Raw genomic sequence first — 21,871 nt, 5'->3', positions numbered from 1 at the left:
ATCGGCCGTCGCGATTCATTGTGATGGTGTTAAGCCTCGGCTAACGTTCGTTTCGGTGGACATCGGTGGTGTGGCACAGTCAGACCCAGAGCTTCGACTTGAAGATGGCGTGTGCCCGCGGCACACGCCATCTGACACTTTCTGACTTTCTGACACGCCAAACACTTTCTGACACGCCAAATTTCTGACATGCCCTACTGTTTCCAAATCGCAGTGTACTGTTGCCCTCCTTCACTTTCGTTAGTTCGAACATTCGTTAATTCGAACTGAAGCGGCTTCCCCTTGCGGTTCGAATTAACGAGCTTTAACTGTATAAGTACACTGCTCGGCAGCCAACATAGAGGGACAGAGAGAGAAAGAAGAAAAGGGAAACTCAGGGAGATTAAACAGAGAGCAAAATCCTGTTTGCTACCCTACACCGGTGAGAGAGGGGTGGGAGGTAAAGTGAAAGGAACGTAGAGATAGAGAAAGAAAGGGAGCAGAGATACACAATCACAGTGGGTCACTGTCCCGGCACACAAATACCGCACTGCACAGTAGCACTTGTAGCACTGTAATCATCAGTTCAGGCTACAGCCGCTTGTCCATGTCTGTTGTCCTTAAACACTGCAATAGAGCCTTCGTCGCCCTCCGCTACGAGTGCTTGTGATATCAGCATTCTAAAATGGTTTCCTCTGTGAAAGGTTTTTGGTCCAAGCGCGCTATGGCGATTGCGAGCGATCGTCTCTGTAAATTGTAGCGAGGACAGTCACAGAGAAGGTGCTGAAAAGTCTCCTCGCCACCGCAGTCATCACACGAGGCGTCGTCGGCCCATCCGATTCCGAAAGCGAAAGACTTCGTAAAGGCCATTCCTAGCCATATTCGACAAAGCAGGGTAGCTTCGCGTCTGCAGAGTCGAGCTGCGATCCGAAGGCGCAGATGAGAGTCTCGGTGGTGCAGCCGGTTGCTTTGAAAACTTCGTGTTTTCCAAATTACTGAAGCATTCTTTGGCAAGATGTCTCTGAAGAAAATTCTTTCGCCAAGAAAACTTCGAACTGTTCTGTTACCGTCACATTGCTCACCATTTTGAGTGGCTGCCCAGCCTCGGCATTCTGTATATGACATTCCATCAGATCCACTCGCGTTCATCTCGTGGTAACGAACCAAATGCTACGTTATCGCAAGATAAAAATTTGGAGTTCGGCGTCTCTATATTGCATTGTATGAGTTTAACTGTCGCAGCTGCTTAGTCTCGCACGAAAGAACCAATTAACAGACCTTCGACTTTCCCGTTCACAAGTTTAACATTGGCAGTTCCTTCGTATGCTGTTAAGCGATCACGAAGCCTCGTTCACAGTTAGTGCCTCACACGCTCCAAGCTTTTCTCTTGTTTTCTTTTTCCTGTCACAGAGACAGTGATTCGGGAGTACGTACACTTTCCTCCTGACTTTGATTTTGAGCACGACCAAGCATCGCACGCAACTTAGTGATCACGCGCCAGGACAAGGCCGAAATGTCCGCACTATGCAAGGACGCCAACTCGACGCTGTGCCTATCCGTACAGACGCGTCACACTAGTATACTTCTAGCCTTTGCACGCCAACTGAGAGCCCTTTCGGACAAGAATGCAGTTACGAAGGAAACATAAACGAGGCGGCGCTCTCACCGAACCACGTCTACGCGTGTCCTGGTGGAAATTGAGAGACTTCATTTAGCGTGCCCACTGACACCACTAGCGTTAATGTGTTTCCTACTGAATTCCACATGCATTCTAAAGATACTACGCGTGATTGGGATTCGCCACATTTAGATCATATAACAGCGGCATCACTTTATTTTGCATTTACATTTTGGAACAAGCACTGATAAGTTTAGCCATGAGTGGAAGGACAGACACAGCCAGCTTTCCATCTATATGTCACATACAAAGAAGCACATTTCAACGTTTCATGGGCAAGATACACAACCTCGTTTGTCCGAGTGTATTTGCTGATGAAGAACGAAGGAAAGGGATTGGTTTCGGGAATTCATGCTTATCCCGCCATAGCCCAACGTATCATTTTTCATACGCTCAATGTGACATCTCCACACTTTGATTCAAGCGCTGACACAAATCCCTTATTAGCTTTGCTTTTTATAAATTTTATTTTTTAAACGATTTATATAGCTGCAAGTTCTCAGTTGTGGGTTGTTCACCAGTGGCTCACTAATTACTTATTATGCTAACACATTTTTTTTTACTCGAGAGCATTTAATTATTTGTTTCGTTTTTATGCCGATGTACTATTCATAGCCAAAAATAAAACACAAGTTCTCATTTTTGTTCATGTGAAAAGACATTTGAACTTCGTCTTCAGGTTTCTTCAAGAAAACATTTTTCACTTTTTTGCCAGATAGACAAAACAATCCACATATCTAAGCTGTTCCTTTCACTCCTGCTCATTTCTTATCCATCTTTCCTTTTTCAGTTTCTTTTTTTCATTTGTAGCCTTTATAAATATTTTTGGTTTGTTCTGTTGCGAACGCCTTAACTGCTGTTTCAGTTCTACGACTAGTTATTGACTTTACATTATTTGCAGCTTGTACTACATTTACTTTGTATAATCTACCACTTAGTGACTACTATATTGCTCTTCTATGCTGTATATTTGCTCTAATGTATATATTTTCTGACAACAGGTCCCCTCTCAGCCACATGCTCTGGGACCTCCTTCTGTATACTTATGTAAGCATGCATCCACTTATTAAAGACAGAAACTGAAACTGAAACTTTCTGGGTTACATATACAAAACATGGATACCGTAGAGCTAGCCGCACGTATGTGTTGCATTTTACCAAAATGATGCTTGTAAAAGGAAAAGCGATTATTGGAAACCACTCGTAGATTACTTTGTTTCGTAGCCGCCAAGATCAAGAGGACCTTTCTTGTTAAGCAGGAAATATTACCGCATGATTACGAGAAAGCCACGCACTTTTCCAACTTCGATCGGACTCGATCGTAAACTTGACATTGGAAGCGTTCGTATATGGATGGTAAATTCAGGATTCTCACATGACTACACGTCGTCTGCGGCCACGCCCGAACACCCAGTCGACTTTAATGATAGGAACACTACGTCAGCCTTCTTTTTCTGTATGCGAGGAATTAACATCACCATTCATTGCATTTGTACCTCATTATTATAATTGTGAAATGTATGTAAAGGGAGATCGGCACTCCTTGCATGGCACGCATCACACTATCAACACATACGCAATGAACATGCATGAGAAGATGTCAGCCACGACGAGCTAGTTGCGCTTATTATAAATGCGGCAATACATAAATGCACATGATTAAGCACGTGTTAGAATGAAAGGAAGAGACAGACCAACATAATCAAAATTATTCATAAATCTCTAATAGTTATTCTAGAGTCTAGTTTGAGAAATTGTATCAGTTTTTGTACTTCCTGTACTTACGACCAACGTCAACAGTCTTCTGTAAGGAATCTCCAGCTTTCGCATCAGGTCTTTGCGAAATGCAAAAACGAGAAAATGAAGAGAAAGACAGGGAGATGAACCAAATAGGTTCTTCTCCCTGTCTTTTTGCTAATATGTATACAAAGCGCTTTCGGCACGCTGTACCAAGTCGTAATCTATAAGTGTATATATATATATATATATATGCTTCATTAGCGCTCATGAATGTGATGAGTAATTGCAGTGGAGCTGCTTAGCATAGCAGTAGACTTAGGTTGGGCGTCTTTTTTCAAAGAAGTGGGAACGACGTCTAACGTTTCTTTCATTTTTTTTTCTTTCTTTTTTTATGTGTCCTGCTAGCTGTGGCATCATAATTTCTTTTTGGAAGATTGCCACAACGGCGTACATGATTATCTATGCAAATCCAGGCCGGCTCCAGCGATATACATCAGTCGGGAAATTCTACAACGAGTTGGAACCCTCTAGAGCAGCATACGATGAACCGGTCTATCCCGTACATTAGGAGGGGCATAATTCGAAAGCACAAGCTGACGTTATTTTTTTATTACTTTAGGAAATTTATGAAATACTGGAGAATTGCGGATGATTACCCATTCGCATGGATATCTTTCTGTGTACATAATCACTGATGATATATTTGTACAGGGTGTTTCAAGTAACTTGAACCAAGGATTTTAAGAAAGTGGGTAGCCGCACCTGGATGAGACCAGCCACACATTGTTCGCCGCCATGTGGCACTCCCCAAAATATACTTTATATTCAACTTAATTTGTTAATTAACTGAGATCGATCATTCAAAATTATTAATATTCACTTTAGGGCAAGTGCGTTTCCTCACGTTGTAGAGGGTGTTCAGAAACGACTGAACCGATTTTTTTTTTTTGGGGGGGGGGGGGCGACGCACATGCTGCGTGGCGATATTTTTATGCTTCTTTTTTTTTGGGGGGGGGGGGGGGAGGGTGGTTGCTTCTAAAGAAAACTCGCGAAATATGAAATAATAGCACGTGACTGCGCTCAAGCGCTCTCGTATTGCGGCGCTCTCAACCGAGCTTCGAGTCTATCGCTTATGGGGAGACTACGGCGCTTCCTTTCCGTGTACCACCATCAGAAATGCTGACGCACTGCGAAGCCGATGCCTAGATCGAGCTGCGGCCGCTCACTTCACCATTGTCAGTGCGCAGAGTTATTTCAGTCGAAGCACCGTTGAGAGGGCTGCAATATGATACAGCGTGAGCGCAGGCACGTGGTCTTATTTCATATTTTGCGGGCTTTATTCAACTGCCGAAAAAAAATCACTACCCAGCATGCACGTTGCCACACACAAAAAAAAAATGGATCGGTTGCTTCTGTATCCCCTCTACAACGTAACAAAAACGCACTTGGCCCTAAAATGTATATCAAGTTCTTTGCGTAATTACCTTATAAACTAATTAATCGCAACATTATATAACTATAAGGAGCGCCAGACGACGGTAAACCATATATCATTGGTATCATTCAGCTGCGGTTAACCACTTCTTTAAAATCCTTGGTTCAAGTTACGTGAAACACCCTGCATGCATCGCGTGAACTTTGGTCGTTCTTAGCGTAGTTGTGTGAAACGATTTGAGGGCTGTTCATCTGGTGCACACAATAATTTACAATAAAATATTAGCGAGTGAAAATAGCACAACGGGACGACCAGCCTACAGAGTTCGCACCCATTACACAACATTTGCCTAGTGGACGTTTCACTAACGATGCTGGCAACGCCTAGTTACAATCGCCAACGCCAAGGTGCGTGCGGAAGGCGCGAACGCGGCCGGCCTACGCTAGCTGCGTTCCTCAGTTTAGACGCCAAGTCGGGCGCACCCCTTAAGGTCAACCTCTCATCTCCTTCCTACTAGCTGCTCATTAACTAGACAAATGAAAGGGCGCGTTGCGGCAGCACTCACTCCTGTTACTGGCGTAACAAAGGGCGGGGACAATCGACTGGTCGATCCCTCTCTCCCTTAAGTTTCTTTTCTTTTCTGCCGTCAAGGGGGAAAGTCCTTAGGCATGGGCGGACGACGGACGTTCGCCTTCTTAGAAAGAGGACGGCAGCGCCGTGAATCGAAAGGGTGGAGCGTACGTCCGAGGTACCGCAGCAACGCGTCGCGCGTAACCGAACGTCGGAAGGGTTCAAGGTTAGCTGTGTGCCAAATCGCTCCCGGTATTGCACAAGGCGGCCGTCCGCGCTCTGCTGTTCTTTTCCCTTCGTCCGCTGCCGACCTCGAGCCCCCACCACCACCACCAGTGTGTTCGGCGACTGCGTGCGAGACGGCCAGTCGTCGCCCGCCGGAACCGACGGTTCGCCACTTTCACTTTTTTTTTTCATCTTCTCTTCTTCACCCTCGACTGGTTTCACTACGAAGCGGCCGGCGTGCAGTCCAAAGGAGATCAACTACGGAGTGACGGCGTAAACGTGCCGGACTGTGTGGCCGCCACTGCTCTCTCCCACGCTCCGCTTGGTGAGTCTGCGCCCCGCCGGGGCGCCGCCTTGTCTTGTCTTGGCTCGTATTTCCGAGGCATGTGTAAGCAGCGCGTGCGTGACCTGCTTGCCTGCAGAGGCAGTTGTCGGCCGCGTCGAGACCCTTCCTGCAGCGACGCTCTCAAAATACGAGATACCCAAAGTTTCTGACCTCCTCGCAGTTTTCGGTTAAGACTCATTATCTTATAAATAAGGGTTCCCTGTTTAAAAAGAGGTAATCTTGAAAACGACTGGCCCACTCTAGCTATCGGATTCACGCGGGACGGCTTTCCGATAAGAGCACGTCGTCTTTAGACGGTACTTGAAGAGCCCATTTGCATCGCTTTATAGCTCCAACGAACTACCGTCTTAAAACGTCCCGCACGAAGCCAAGTAACGGCCTCCGCTAGAACATCGGTAAGCAGTATGGACTGGCACTTCGTTCTACAGCTCCTGCGCAGGCGTCTAGAAGATCTACCACGGGGCGATTACGAAGCCCGGTATTTTGCAGTGCTTTGCATTCCGCGGAACGATGTCGAATGGAAAAACCCCGTGGACAGTGCGCGTGCCCTGGTTGAATGAACGACGTGGATGGTCGGCTCTTGCAACCCTCGGTGCTTACCCGGTCAGGTCAGTCTCTGGAGTTAAAACAAAACTTCTTTTAGCCAGGCAAGCTGGGCTCCTGACACCGCATAGTAATTAAGCGCACGCACGTGCGATATAATTTCCGAATTTTATTTTCCTGTTCTTCCTATAGGTCTTGTTCAGCTGTTCACTTCTTGTGGTTGTGATTTCTCGAATAGAATCATGTTATCTTCTCGTAAGCCTTATCTAGATACGCTACCTCGCCGGCTGTGCATAGAAAAGCACACATAGAACTTTCTTAACTCAGCGACTGTTTCGTGACCGCAGTTCGTAGCAAGAAGCATTCTACAATATGCGTAAAGGCAGAAGCCTCAAGAGAAAGAGAGCGAGGAACTGTAGGAAGGTTAAGCCGACACGTTCAGTTTACTACCCACACTGGGAGAATGGCTAAGCCACGAAAAGTGAGAAAGAAAAGGTAAGCGAATGAGTACTCCAGTCGGACGCACACTTAGAGGAGCACACCAAGTCTAGAAACTGTCGCAAGGCCTGTCGACTTCAAGTATTATAGCAACATACGCCTTCGTTGCTTTGTGCACCCGTGACGCGAACGACCATGATCCAAGAGTCTGCAGTTCAGATAATGCTCCTGAATACAGCCGCTTTAATGCTGTCCTAAATAGGGTGGCACTGGACGTCATAACGAGAAAAAAAGCGTAGGACTTGTTCAATAGTTTCTTCGATTCCGCAAGAGTTGCACGTTGTTGCGTCAGACATTTCAATGCGGAATGAGTAGGCTTTCCTGAATTTAACCTCGATCCTGAGCCGGGCATAACAACGTTGCAATGGAGCGGGAAGCGGAAGCAACAGGGCAACGGTACTTTAAATGCGCTTGCGCACTTGCTAGTGCATTTGCACATGCTTGCAGGACGAACGACGTACCGCATCTTGCTGCTCATGTAGCGCCGTTTAGCTTTATCAACGGCTTTACTGTGAAGGTCATCCACATGGTTAGTTTCCTTTCTGTCCTATGAAATGTAGCGTTTGAATTCAGGGCAAGGTCGTCCACGTGGGATGATGTGCCACGTTCAACGCATGTAACCTGTGGGGTACTTCATAAAAAGCTGAATCACGTGTTCATTTCCAACGCGCCATCCATGTGTTCGCGCTTCAACCCTGAAGTCAGAACGATAAGATCAACAGAATAGAGCACCCCATACGGCGAAATGATCACACGCAATAAAATCGATTAGAGAAGTACGACAAGCATATACATAAGCATTCTTGATACCTGAGTGGTTTTTCTTCCGGGCTGAGTAAGAACTAGAGCGATTTATGGCACATCCATTGTATGATGGAGAGTATTTTACACTTCAATTACACATTTAGAGAGTGAGCCGATCATTCAGACTGGAAATAAATGCCGCAGTCCCTTCGAATAGAGCAACACTTACTAGTATCAGAATGGTTGTCTGGTATATTGCTACTACAAAAGTTGACTACACACCTTTCACAACATGCAAAAGTATGTGCCGAAATTTCTGCGCGTGTGATCTCGCTAGTTCACGCCCGTGCCGTACGCTGGCACGAGACAAACTTGATATGCTGCGGTTTCCTCAGGAACCGGAATCCCTTCAATCTCTCAAAGTCGGTTTTGCCTCGCTGTTCGGTAAGCTGTTCTTGCTGAAAACGATTCGTTTTACGACTGCAGATGCTGAGCATTATTACGCCGTATGAACAGTCTACGCGGGGCACCACAAGCACGGAGTTCTCAAACAGTTAAATGCGTTCGGAAAAGCGTTGTTTCGGGCAAGGCCGCACCGGTTCTGCATTTCTTATGCGTAGAAGCAAAAGTTTCCGTATCCGCGCAGAAAGCTCAGCCGCAACGCATGAGTGAGGGCTCTAAGTGGCTCCGCGCCCTCTTTCGAGGCGCGTCCTTGCCGTTGTCGGCTCTCCTTAAGTGGGCGTTGGCGTTAACAGTGCCTATGCCGCTAAGCGCACACCGTTCGATGCGAAGCACGCAAGTGCGATATGGATATTGAAATGACTAAGCGGAGCTGAATTGAACTACCGATGTACAAGTCGTTCGCTGTGGCTCACCACAGGCTTCGCATGATTGAAATGGCACAACCTATGCGCTAGAGGCTGGAGGGTTGTTGCGTGGCATCTTTAAGATTTCATAACTGAATACACAGCGTATCGGTTGATAAACCTTTTCCTTGTGACTTGCTACAGGTAGCTTTTTTTTTCGAAGGCTGTGCTCAAAATATTGTCGTAATCCTTCCTCCTGCTCGTTAGATTTGTTAGATAGCGGTGTGCGAGCGAACCATTCTCTTTTAGCTCATGCAACAGGATTTGCATCCTTGTTTCCTCTTTCTTTTGGGGGGAGGGGGTATTTGTTGATACTATGTGTTGAAGTCCCTTTCGTAGTACGGATGTTTTATTTATTTATTTATTTATTTATTTATTTATTTATTTATTTATTTATTTATTTATTTATTTATTTATTTATTTATTTATATTCCCATATACGAAGAGAAGGGTGCCTCAAAGCGAGAAAACGTCTGGAAGCCTCTCAATTGGCATTTACCTATGCAAAATCTTCCATCATAAGAGGCAGCAGAAACTACATAACAATTAGTAACACGTCCTCAACATGCATAAAATAAGGCTAACAAAAAGAAAGCCCCCAGAACAGAAAGAATAAAAACACAACACAAAAATATGTCATCGTAAGGGTAACCTAAAGAAGGATTCCCTTGGTAGAGATAACAAGGCAAGTTCAAAGTGTAACCGTGAAATGGAATTATGGAGATGGCATAAGATAACGAAGCAGATTTGACTCTGCGTTAACGGCATGGCATGTAGAGCACCTGGTCACGACCGGGCGGATAAATTATGTTTTCAGTGGTAGAGGACAGCTGCCTCCTACATGATGGGTTCATGCTCAAGAAATGCAATACTTCTGAAAGCTTCTCAAGATACTGGTGCGCAGTGTCACGTTATGTTAAATTCCGTACGCCCTTATCAAAATAAGTTCTCTTCCTAATATAACCCAGTTTAATTCCGCTCAGGAGCAAACGCCGGCTTCGACGAAAACTGTTCGGTGTCGTTTTTCAGGTGAAGGCATGGCCATTATATAAGGCCAAACAAAAACGTAAGGGAGAAGCTGACAACGGGTGCTGAGAAAACCGTGCAAAGGACATTTGCTCCGAGCACTTCATGACCCGGCAGTGGGAAGGCGGCAGTCCGACTGCTATGTTTATCCTGCCTTCTCGCATATTTATGAAGCGACCGAATGAAAAAACTTGCGACGACCGCGCTTGCAGAATGCGTAATCCCTACCTTTCTTTCTTGTCGCCAAGCCGTCAAGGTTAGCTGTGCTAGAGTCTGGCCGGCATCGCTTTCTGGTCAGTCATTAACCTGCCACAGCTCAGCCAATAGTAAGAAAAGTTTCTGCAGGGCCTAAGTCAAGGTTCGAATCAAATCAGGAACCCTTTCATTCTGGAGCCTTGTTTAGTCGCACTTGGACGAAAGGTTAGACATCACTCAGCGGCATCAGCATGGGGCCGTAAGATCACATACTCCTCACGGAGAACGTGGCAGGTTCTGGCCGTTGAAACTTGCCCATGACAATAAGACAACTGGTGGTCATGAGGTACAAAGGAGCATCATGTGCAACGAGCCTACAAAGAGCTTACTTTTAATTTTGTGACTGTCTATGAGTTCATACGCTTGTGTGAAATTACATATATGTTAATTATGTTTTTCGCATCTACCACGCTTTTTTTCTTATGTAGAACGCATGGCCCCGTCAACGTATTGGTTTGAATATGTCTGTGTATTTCGCATTCTTACTATATGCATTTGTTTTACTATTTTGTACTTCTTTTTTTTTCATTTAAATTGTGAACGCGCGACCCGCTGTTCATCGCCAAGCCTGGAGCTCACGGTTAAGTCAAGCAGCTGAATTTTTCGATGGCTTTTACTACCTGCTTCCGTCATCATGTACAAGTGATTAAGAATTATTATTATTATTATTATTATTATTATTATTATTATTATTATTATTATTATTATTATTATTATTATTATTATTATTATTATTATTATTATTATTATTATTATTAGAAAATTACATCTTCAGTGGCTCAGCATCTTCTTCCGAAAAAGATATCTACCGTCCTTAGAACTGAGATTCACAACATTACGTTGAGAGAGAGAATCAGAGAAAGAGATCAGCAATGTGGCCAGGAGAGGACAGAGTGCAAGAAATGAGATGGAGATAGAGCAGGGGATAAAAACAGAGGAAGTAATAAAAGGGGGAATTCACTGTTGAAATACGTACTTTTATTATTTTGTTTCTGACATTTCTGTTTTATTTCAGACGATAATGACGGAATTTTGTATTTCCATTGTATCCCAACAAATATTTCATGACAGACAACGCTGAGTGGTTTCCAAAACGGCTAACGAAATACCCTAGTACAGCGTACATGAAACGCACTGCACTAAAGTGCAGAAAACACTTAACTCTTACCAATACAGCGCTGATGCGCCAATGCAGCAGACCTGAAATGCACTGCAGAAAAATGCAGAAAGCGCAAAGCTTTACTCTACTTTGGCCAAAGTAGCGCCAATTCACCAATGCAGCTTACATGAAATGGACTGCGTAAAAAACGCAGAGAGCCTCAAGTCTTAGCAATACAGCGCCAGTGCGCCAGCCTATACCAAGGACATCAAACGCACAGTGCGCAGTTGTAGGAAGCACCAACTCTTTCCAATGCAGCGGACCTGTAATGCATTGCGCAAAAGTGCAAAAAGCATCAAAACTTATCAATGCAGCGCCAATGCTCCAATGCAGAGGGCATGAAACGCGCCGCAAAGAAGTGCAGGAAACACTATCTCTTACAGCGTCAGTGTACCAATGCCGAGGGCCGGAAATATGTGGCGCTGAACATAATTGTACATCCGCTCTGTCTGAAGAGCAATTAAGCTGGGTGACTGCCGACAACCGCGCCTGCAATAAACTAAAATGCTCGTGCTGGTCAGCGTAACCCTTTCCTACCAGACTTGCGGGAAATAGTGTCAGCTCAGTAAAGGAGAAGGTCTTATTAACTATTCAATGTTAGCCAGCAAGTTGCAGTAGCCTATCTGAGGCTTATCTATGTGCACCGTATACGTATAGGTTACACGGCCCATCTTGCTGTGACATGGCTGTTGAGTAATAACCAGGCCTGCGTATGACACATGCTGTGATAATACAACTTAATGTACGCAGCCATTATTAATATATAATAAATTGTGAAGGTTTGACACTTTCGTCCAATAAGACACTATAGATAAAGAGCAACGGCCATCAGTATCACCACGCTTGTAGCCATCACCTTGTTTATCTGCTTGGATGTCAAGCTCTAAGCACCGTCGGTATCCGCTGGGAAGCCGAACGAGCTACACGAGACGCATGTTTGAGTTTTCACCTTACTCAACTTACTCAAACTTACTCAAACTTCTGTTGGTGAACCAGTGGTAGCCGCATTCTGATGCTGCAGCATGTTCAGTAACCCATAACGCGGTGATATCCGATAATCATCTGTAGATGGACGCGTTATTGTTCATTTGGATTGCTGGACCCATATTCTTTATTCTGGTCTTATTTTCTTAGAAGAAGTAAACAAACCTATGGTCCATGAGGAAAAACCTGGGTAATTCGAACACACGCACGCCCACACGCGCACATGCGCATTTTTTTTTTCGCTTGGGTTGAGACGCGGCATAACTCACGCACTTACGACGTCTGATATTCCAAGCGTTAATCGCGTAACACCGCTTTTCGAAGACTTCGAGCACTCCCTTTGTGAGCCTGGCTTAAATGCAAGACAGTCACTGAGAAGTTCTGCTTTGATTAGTCGTACGGAAGCGGAGAAAGGAGTTGATGAGAATAAAAGATAAACATATTTGAGTTAGGTTGTCACTCTCGTCGTCTTTGAACCAAGATTTTCTCTGCATCCACTGTGTCTTGGACATTCCAAAAGCGCGATCCATGTTGCGCCTTGTCCAGTGTCGTCTTCATCCTTTTTTTGTGCGTGCGTGTGCTCGTGTGCATGCGGGCGTGCGCGCGTGCGCGTGTGCGTGCGCGTGCGCGTGCGCGTGTGCGTGTGTGTGTGTGTGTGCGTGTGCGTGCGTGCGTGTGCGTGCGTGTGTGTGTGTGTGTGTGTGTGTGCGTGTGTGTGTGTGTGTGTGTGTGTGTGTGTGTGTGTGTGTGTGTGTGTGTGTGTGTGTGTGTGTGTGTGTGTGTGTGTGTGTGTGTGTGTGTGTGTGTTATTTCACAGTAGCGCGCTGCAATCAATCAACATTCACAACCAACTAGCCCCAACTTTAGCTCTTCTCGAATCGCGTCCTCCCATGTGCACTCAGTGCTCACTCTCCTTGTCTTTTCCTCTTCGTGATCTCAGCATTGTGCGCTGGTTATGCGCTGACAAAAAATGTTCCGCGATGTTTTCCGCTTTGCCACCTCATGGTCAGGCACTTGAAGCCGTGGGGTCTTCATTAAACTATAGAAAGTGGGCACCATGAAAATTGATTGTAGGTCCCGTTAAAGTATACGCACGGCGATTATTGATGCGATATAAGTTGTAATACAAGAACAACGCTTGTTCTTGCATTCCAAGTTGCTCCATTATGCAGCCCATCACATCCATAATTTCACGGGTCACCATAACATAACCTCAGTTCCCCTGACGGAGCGCTCGTGATTTTCTCCTATAGAAAACGGTTAGAGACATAGACCGACAGATAGGCACCGAAAAGTGCGTGAAGTGTCCCAAGAATGCTAATCGCATCAAAACTTGCGGTCTTTCCGACCCATATTTTTTTAAGACGTTTGGCATTCAAGGAGTACCTCATGCACATTCTAGGAGGCTGTCTATCAGACGGTCTGCCTGTGTGCGTGTCTCTAGCCATTTTCCCACCATATTGGGTCACTGGCTAGTCCATAGTCTAATGGTTAGAGTATCGGGCTGCTGTGCTGAGGTCACCAGGCTCGAAACCAGTCACCGGGCCAACTTGCGTCCACCTTACTTCTCTCCACCTTACGGGTTTCCGCAGAACTACTACGTCATGTGTTAGAAATGCGCTTATCTGATTTAGTGTTTGTCCAGTGTCTCAACGAATGCGCTGCTTTTAGAATTCTAATGTGTTACCATGTCCCTAAGTTTCCAGAATCACTCATAAGTGCGGACAAAATATTATGCCTATAAAGATTATTAAGTATATAGTAACTGTTTGTCGTTAAGTGAGTCAGATGCCAGTGGTCACAAAGCTACAATGAAAAGCTACAAAGCTATGAATTTTCTCGCATCCGCTAGAGAAACTACAAACGCACAGACACTTGCGTTGCAGCTGATGCAGAGTTATTCATAGAGCTAAGTGCTTCTTGCGATATGTAATCGACAACGCGGCGCGCCCAACAGAGAAATGGCTGCCTCAGAAAGTTCAAGGGCATCCTTTCACTGAAAAAAAAAGAAAGCATGCGCCAGCTTCTAGAAACTTCTGCAAGTCGGGTCAGCTTCCAGAAAAGATCACTGCTAAGAGAACTGGATAACTAGTAGCTAGCGCGCACCATCGGAGGCTCCGTGATACCATCGTCTTACGGGGCCATTTCCTCTTGAAATAACGCCTGGGACTGGGGGTGTCCGTCGTCTTGCTGCGATGGACATCCTCGCGCATTTTCGTTTACCTTGAGTCAGTATGTAAATGAGTTTCTGCCGTTTTCGCAGTAGCAGTAACAACACCGGCGGTTAACAAAAAAGTAGTTGTACAATAAAGCTAAGTGCGTGTATTTACGTATGCAACTGCACATGCATATCTCCTGTGGGTTCCTCGGCTTGTGTGCAGAACATTAAGTTCGTGCTGATTGACTGTATTCAGTGCTCTTCAGACTTTATTCAGACGTGGAGTAGCCGGTGCCACCTAAAGGCACCAATCTTTTTTTTCAAAAATTATACGCAAACAAACGCAGAAAGCCGAGCACCGAGAATGCCAGCACGCACAGGCAGCCAATCAGGCAAAATCTCACGGCTGGATCGTCCGCGCGGGTCGAGTTTAAATGGGTCGACCCTTGCGAACTACCTTGGCTCAATCGGCGCGGTCCATCGCGAGCGCGTGCCGGCACGCGCGTCACACATCTGCAACGGAGACAGGGCGTCTTTTCTGTTACAGCCCGGTGTGAGCACTGCTCACTCTCGCTCAAGCGCCATCTCGGACGGAAAGGTGCTGCGCGGCCGCAGGCGCATCTCAGAGGCGTCGCTTACGGCGCCGACGCCGGCGCTGCCCTAGGTCTCCCGCGGCTGCAAGCTGCTGGTGCTGCCGGCGTCGACGTCAACCGGAAAGGGAAGAAGACGGCCGGCCCGTCGGAGCGCTCGAACCGGTAATAGCCTGCGCGCCCGGCTTCCTACTTGCGTCTCTGCGCCCCCTCGCTCTCTGCTGCACTCCTCATCTTTTACAAGTATGATCTCGCACTCCTATGGCGGTTTCCTTTCTCCGGAGGTCTCTCGAAGTCAACGCGTTGCGGAAACTTTTTTCCGGCGCCGCCGCCACGTTCTAGGTTTACCCTTTCGCGCTTCGCGGCGTTCGGCGGGTGCGCGGGGTGCAGGCCGTTTCCTTTTCAAGGACTCGGGGTGCTGCAACCTTTCGCTGCGGCAAGCCGTCGGGAGAAAGCGAGTCAAGCTGTCATTGATTGGAAGGTCCGCGACAGTTACGTTTCTCGTAGTCCTGTCGTGAGTGAGAAATGACAACGTAGGTCACATAGACAGCGAATCCATCTCGCAGCGTACACATAGTGCAGTGGGTCAAAGTGTAAGGTGCTCTCGTGGAGTCAGCTCATCGTAGCTTCGACATATGTTATGAAGGTTCTCTTTGCATCACTATTTGATCCGGTAAAGAAAAACTTGAAGATACTACAGACACTTGCCACACATCGTTTAGGCATGGTTATCATGGGCGGACCGATGAACTCAGACTCAGCTATCGTATGCGCAAGTATTACCGCTTACCGATGACCCTTGCCATTGCAGTAAAGCAAGTGACAAATCTTCCCCACCACTGGTCGAAAGCACCACTTTACGTATATACATGTAATTTTCGCCAGTGTAGCAGGAATCAATGCCTTCAACTTGCTCATCTGGTCCCGCAGTTACCTTATTATTTACTTGTATCAGCTGCATCGACATTCAACTTCGCAGTCATAGCGCGTCTAGCGACTACATCCAGACAGTAATCGTTTTAAACCTCGTCGACGCACCATTCGCCACTACATTCGAGCAGAGACCATTGCCACTGTGTCTGTCTTGATTTTCGTGCACTTTCCTATGATGCCACTTTCATAGTTTGTCCAAACAAGATGTAGTTGCCGTGGGTCTAGTCTGTATATGTTCCACACTTTGCGTCGCTTGCCTTAAAATTGACTTGGACATCTTTGATTACTTCCACAAACGGTAAACGGTGAACGCTTCTCGTATTAACACAGGTTTGTAAATTTGGCGGTCTAAGATTCCAAGAAGGTTTCGCTAACTGCACTGAGCACTAAAAGCATTTAATACCCGATAATACATTTTTCTCTCTTTCAACTTCTTTTATCGCCTGTTACTTGCGTGCTGCAATAATATACTGCTTTTTCTTTACATTCATTGTCCACAACGGCAAATGGGCTTAGTGGCGCAAATTAGAAACAGATGCAACAAAACATATATGCCTGTAGTAAAAAAAAAACAGCTCAGTTAACTCACTTTCGAGGATCTTCATGACAGTTACCCGCCGTGGTTCCTCAGTGGCTATGGTGTTGGGCTGCTGAGCACGAGGTCGCGGGATCGAATCTCGGCCACGGCGGCCGCATTTCGGTGGGGGCGAAATGCGAAAACACCCGTGTGCTTAGATTTAGGTGCACGTTAAAGAACCCCAGGTGGTCAAAATTTCCGGAGTCCTCCACTACGGCGTGCCTCATAATCAGAAAGTGGTTTTGGCACGTAAAACCCAAAATATCATTATTATCTTCATGACAGTCAACTGGAATGCATGTGACGATACGCAATTACAATTCCAAGTCGACATCAGGACTAATTTCTGCGGAGTGATATTGGCTTATTTTACCAGAAAACCGGAGCCTAATTGGATACTTAGCTGTCGGCTTTTCGGCTTAGACATCGGCTTTTCGAGGAAAAAGCCAAAGTCGCTAAGCAATGCAAAGACTGTTGCTTCATCTCGACGACTGAACCCAGGTTCAATCACCGGCGATTCCGCGTTCCGAGTCCGCGTGAAAAACGTGTCATTCGCCATATTTGTTTCCCGCTGACTTCGCTCTCTTCACAAAATTAAACACCGAGCTCACAAGCTGCTGTTTCGACACGATTGCTGAAATCAAGGGCAAGTAGTAGAAGATGCTTCCAGAAATACTTCAAGAACATATTCTCAAAATGACATGAGCGCTGTGAACGCTGGGATTGGGATTGGGACTGTGCATTGGGATTATTTCGTAGGTGGCTGTATTTGAATGCACACAAAAAAATGAATGTGGCGGAAACAGAGCTGGTGTCAAAGTTTTTAATACCACCACATATAGTAAGTAATCTGTAAGAAAGTCTTGAGAAAGGTATCCAGGCACACGGTACCACAGATTTGAGTGAATAGAGCATGTGAACATTTATTTGTGGCTGATTTTAAACGGCACTACAACCACAAGTACTCATCGGTTCTCTGATTAGTAAAAGAGAAGATCTGTTTTGTACAACCTAATGCATTGAATACTTAAACCAATTCTTTACCCTATCGGTAAGTCTTCTCATTTACTACTTATCTTGACGCTGTGGTTTTCGATACCGTACTGACATCGCAGATATACTGTTCATGTTCTAGCGCTCATGGCTGATAACTTGTACATTCAATAAAAAAGTATTCGCTGTTCATCCCAAAGAAGGCTAAAGCCATAAAGACGACATTCAAACACAAAATCTGTTTAGGCAATTTGGACATGATGGCCAGTGTGAAAAGGCTATCATTTCACATGCTTAACAAATTTTGAAGTTGTGTTGGGCCAAACAACCGGATATCGTAAATGTACCTCATGGGCATCTCATACCCAGGGGCTCTCAAAAGAGGTTTTTTTTTCCCGCTTGTTTTACGTCCGTGGAGTGCAGAAGTCTGTCCGTAGCTTCTGGCAGTTCTGATGACAAGCTGGTGGCACGCAATGAAATTTGGCGAAACCTCAACCGCCCTGTTCAACGTAGGATTTCGGTGTCGCGAACGGATAGTTTTGCCCACAGAAGACTTCAGAGATGCCTATCGCTACACCAAAAAACTATGTTTCATTAGGCGGCATTTTTCGCCCGCTTTTCCAGTCACATTTCCTGTCAGCGTTTCCTGTCAAAGATTTCCTATCAGAGCCGCAATTTCTACGAAAGCATTTAAAGAGAGAAAGTCCCGCAAATTAGCACGCCGCTGAGTGCCGTGAACGTTCCTGCGCGCTGCCCGAGTCGGACGATTGCCCGCAGGAGTATTCGACAGTGAAAGATAAGCAGTGCGCCAAGGACCACAGGATATTAAACGAGAGCGCCATAGACACGTGCTTTCGTGCCTTTATTTTCTTTCATTTTCTTCATTTTGCTTTCTCTGAAAAAGGAATGTACACGCACAACCTTGAACGTTTCTTGCAGGAGTAGGCCGTTGCAAACACCCTGCACGGTAACTTGCAGGCTCTTAGCGGTGTGGTCTGATTAGACGGCAATTGCGACACAGACTTTGCTTCCAGCTACAGAATCCGTCCCTTTCAGCGAGCTGTAGATTGATCCGAAACCTCTCAGAGATAGCCTAATCCGTGTTTCTTAGCACCTTGTCGATCGACGGAGACTTTCCTGGCGAACCTTTCATTGGCTCCGCGGTGCCAATTACATCGCGGCAGCAGCGGGTGGCGGCTTCTGGCCACTGCCTGGAAACTGCACACATCTGACGTCACGCTGTTGCGACACGTGACGACAACGTAGGCGCCGTGAACGTCGCGAGACAGGCGGCAACAGAGAAGGCGCGGCCTTAACCAATTGGCAGAGCAGACAGCTATCGGCAGGTCGCATTGCGCTCCCGTTGCCGCACTGAAGCCGAATTATAAGTGGTGCTGTCAAGCACGTGCGAGTTGCGGCAGGAAGCAGAGCTGCGCATTCTCTTCAGCAGAGCGCCGGCGCATCCGCGGATGCCGGGAAGTCCGGCGCACCACCGGCGCCGATCGACGACGACGAGCGTTCTTGCTCAGCAGTGCCAGTGCGCCGCGTCACGCGCTGATCTGGGTCGCTTCGTGGTGCGAGAAAGAGTTGGCCAAATCAACCTTGCCCTAGGCAAGCCTACTGACAACAAGCCCGTATAAAGTCTAGCCCCGCAGCGGTGGGTGGAGGCCTGTCGCCGCGCACCTCTCATCTCGGCTGCCGCCGCAGCCGCGCCAGCTCTCTCCGCATCTCGGGACGCAGAGGTATGTTGTTGGTTTTGATCGCGCGTGCATTTTGCCTTATCTGCGCAGCCGACAATGAGCCAATGCCTATTAATCACGTTTATTATTACTGAATCTGCGACTGCAAGTGGTGGTCGTTGCACCCATAGTGGAGCCGGTCGCGCCCTCATTGGACGGCTAAACGGTGCCCGTTGATACCTCGTGTCGGAGAAATCTGTGCGGCGCTGTAGACCGCCGACGGCACCCTTTCCTTCCTTCCGAAAGCTCCATTTTCTGCGAGGCCGCAGGTCATATCTCTAGACACATATGAAAGGGACGTTGAACTCACTGAGAAACCAACGCGTGTAATCCTTCGACATACCGCGATGTCTCGACAGTTGCACTTTCTTTGTGAGATTGTGATCAAGAGATCGGGACGAGCCTGAGGGCATCGATGAGTTTATTGATCACCCCATGGATGAGCGTGCCTCTTGGTGCATTTGTGAGTCTGCTACCCATCTTTTTTCTCGAGATTGGCGCAAAAGACAGGGAAGCTTGTAGTTGCTTTTGGCACCAGTACAAGGCGTCCTTGCCGGCAGTCGAAGCTGCATTCCAAGCATTGTGCTCAAGGCAGCAATTACTGCCACGTGAAGTTACCATTAGATGTTTCGATCCTCTCTTGACATCCACGCACACATATAGCCTCATATGAAGGCCCTGGGATCTTCATTTGCCACATCCTGTTTATTTTATCTGCGTATACACGCGGCGTCCTCTTCTGGCGTCTTCTGTGTACCATGTCTTGCATCGGAATCTAACACAAGCCTCTTTCATTTTTTTTTTTTTGCTGCAATGGTTACTACCGCAATAACCGTTCTTCAATAGCATAATCGAAGGAACACGTCATGTTGTAGTGATGACGGATTATCAAGTTCTGAATTCACGTGAGAACAGTGCGTCTTAAGCGCGGTCGCAATCCGGCACTTTCATGTGCTTGCAGAGTTGGCAATGCGAGAAAGTTCCTCTTGTCTATAAGCAAATCAAAGCATTGCAACGAATGATGCGCAAGCTTTTCACTTGACGACATCCACTTTAATGATCCAAGAACCTTGAATCGCATCTACCCTTGGCTCATTTGTGAAAAAAACGCAATTTCACCTGTCTAGGGACCTAGTACCGTACACAAATGGTCCAGCAGACTGAGCATGAGATCACGTGTGCGACGTCGAAACAGCAGGTGGAAAACGCTAGAGCAGTACTATTTGAAGTATCTTACACACGACACAAGACGTGGGTTTGGGAAAATGACCAGGCTTGGCTACAAGAAGTAGCAGTAAAATTATTCGCAGGCAATAAGGAGGAGTCATTAAAGATTACGCGGTATTACATAAGCGCCATAAAAAAGTTGTGCTTTTTGTGTTTCTTCATGATGTAAGAAACATAACAAAACATTTAATCTGTCCCTCAGTAACGGTCAATGTCACCAGGGTGGGGATGCTTTTTTCTCGCTTAGACGACCAGCAAGCAACAACTGCAGTAAGAAATTTTTAAGCGTTGTATCGTCGCCAGAAGCTCGACCATGACGGCGGCGCCGGTGGTGGCGGCGGTGTACCATGTGGGCTGGCAAGCAATCAACATCCTCTAAAACGCTTAATGCACGCGCTTGAAGAAAGACTTGGGAGAAGGAAGGCGAGGAGGTGTAGAGGTTTAGCTAAAATGACGCTGAGATTCGTCGACGATAGCCTCACTCACGGTCATGGTGTACGCGAAGAGAGAGGGAGCCGCTAAGGAGACGTACTAACAAAAATAGCAGCTCGCAAGGGCGTTACCTATCTGCAGCACAGCGCCGCCGGCCACACAGAAGCCTGGCCTGCGGCTTGGCTTGATATTTGCTTTCTTCTTTTCCGCAGACTCACGCATTCCGTTCGGTGTCAACACGCAGCGAAGCAAGTGCTAGCGCGCGAAGCAGTTCGTCGCTGCAGGGTACGTATGCGCTGGCTTTACTGCAATGTCTCGCAGGTTTCGTCCTTGTCTTCTTTAGATGTTAGCGAAGATTTGTGTATCTAAACTAGCCTGTATAATTAGGTTGCGTCATACGTAGCCCCAAAACGACCCTGAAGTTCGTTAACCCGATAAACTGTTGGTTAGATATGTGGAATGTTGGAATTATTTCCTCAGGTTGTACGGACGTCGTTCTGTGAGGAACGGAGTGGTTGGCAGTCAAGCCATCAGGGACAGTCAGGCGCGGGCATTGGGGCCCAGAGACGCCGACGCGTGACCCGTACAGCGTGCAATTATGTATTCTGGTGATCTGTTTGAATTTAGTGCTTTTGTGACGTTTTCTCAGAATGCCGCAGTTAACCACCTATCGTACTGTTCGCCTCAGGTAATTCAAAAAGGCCATCCGCTCACTTAATTGCACTCATTATGCGACTTAGCACAGACGCCGGTTCTAGCGAGCTCCCGGTGAGCGTTCATGCTGGACCACATTTTCCAGTCGACGAAGGACAACGACGCCAACGACGAGAACAACATAAACAGTCTGTTGCCCAACTTGCCGTGGTTGAGTTATCACAACCTTGCATTTCCTTGCAGTTTGTCGCGCTCCGTTTCAGCATGCTTATAAGAGCAGCGAGCCTGTTCGAGCTACCCTCGAGGCATAGTAGTCGGTCGAGCAGTGTATCAGGAATGCGGTAAAAAATAAAAGCTTAATGAGTTCAGACCAATTTCGCTTTCCAGCGAAATACGAGAAGAGACTATAAGCTAAGCACCGATACGCCAACGCATAGCGCTTAGGGCGCTCCCATTTACTGCGCGGTAGCATAACACGCGTTCCGCATGCCTGATCGTCGCCTTCCTTTCGTTGGTCACG

General features: G+C 46.7%; 1 protein-coding gene across 3 annotated transcripts in view; it reads left to right on the top strand.

The window, feature by feature from the left end:
* Positions 1–5,533: 5,533 nt before the first annotated feature.
* Positions 5,534–21,871, top strand: part of LOC135906975 (arylsulfatase I-like) — a 35,176-nt gene continuing 18,838 nt past the window's right edge. Inside the window, exons 1-3 of one of the 3 annotated variants that reach the window (XM_065438624.2) lie at positions 5,534–5,952; positions 14,754–14,961; positions 20,910–20,982. The gene's annotated coding sequence lies outside the window, so the exon portion shown is untranslated. Of the gene's footprint in view, positions 5,953–14,753; positions 14,962–18,474; positions 19,042–20,909; positions 20,983–21,871 lie in introns of those variants that run through there. The other 2 variants (XM_070531860.1, XM_065438623.2) reach the window with 2 other exon arrangements.

Source organism: Dermacentor albipictus, chromosome 1 (assembly GCF_038994185.2).
Source record: "Dermacentor albipictus isolate Rhodes 1998 colony chromosome 1, USDA_Dalb.pri_finalv2, whole genome shotgun sequence".
Taxonomy (NCBI): domain Eukaryota; kingdom Metazoa; phylum Arthropoda; class Arachnida; order Ixodida; family Ixodidae; genus Dermacentor; species Dermacentor albipictus.
The sequence above is the reverse complement of the archived record's forward strand: the minus strand, read 5'-3'. Positions and strand labels throughout refer to the sequence as shown.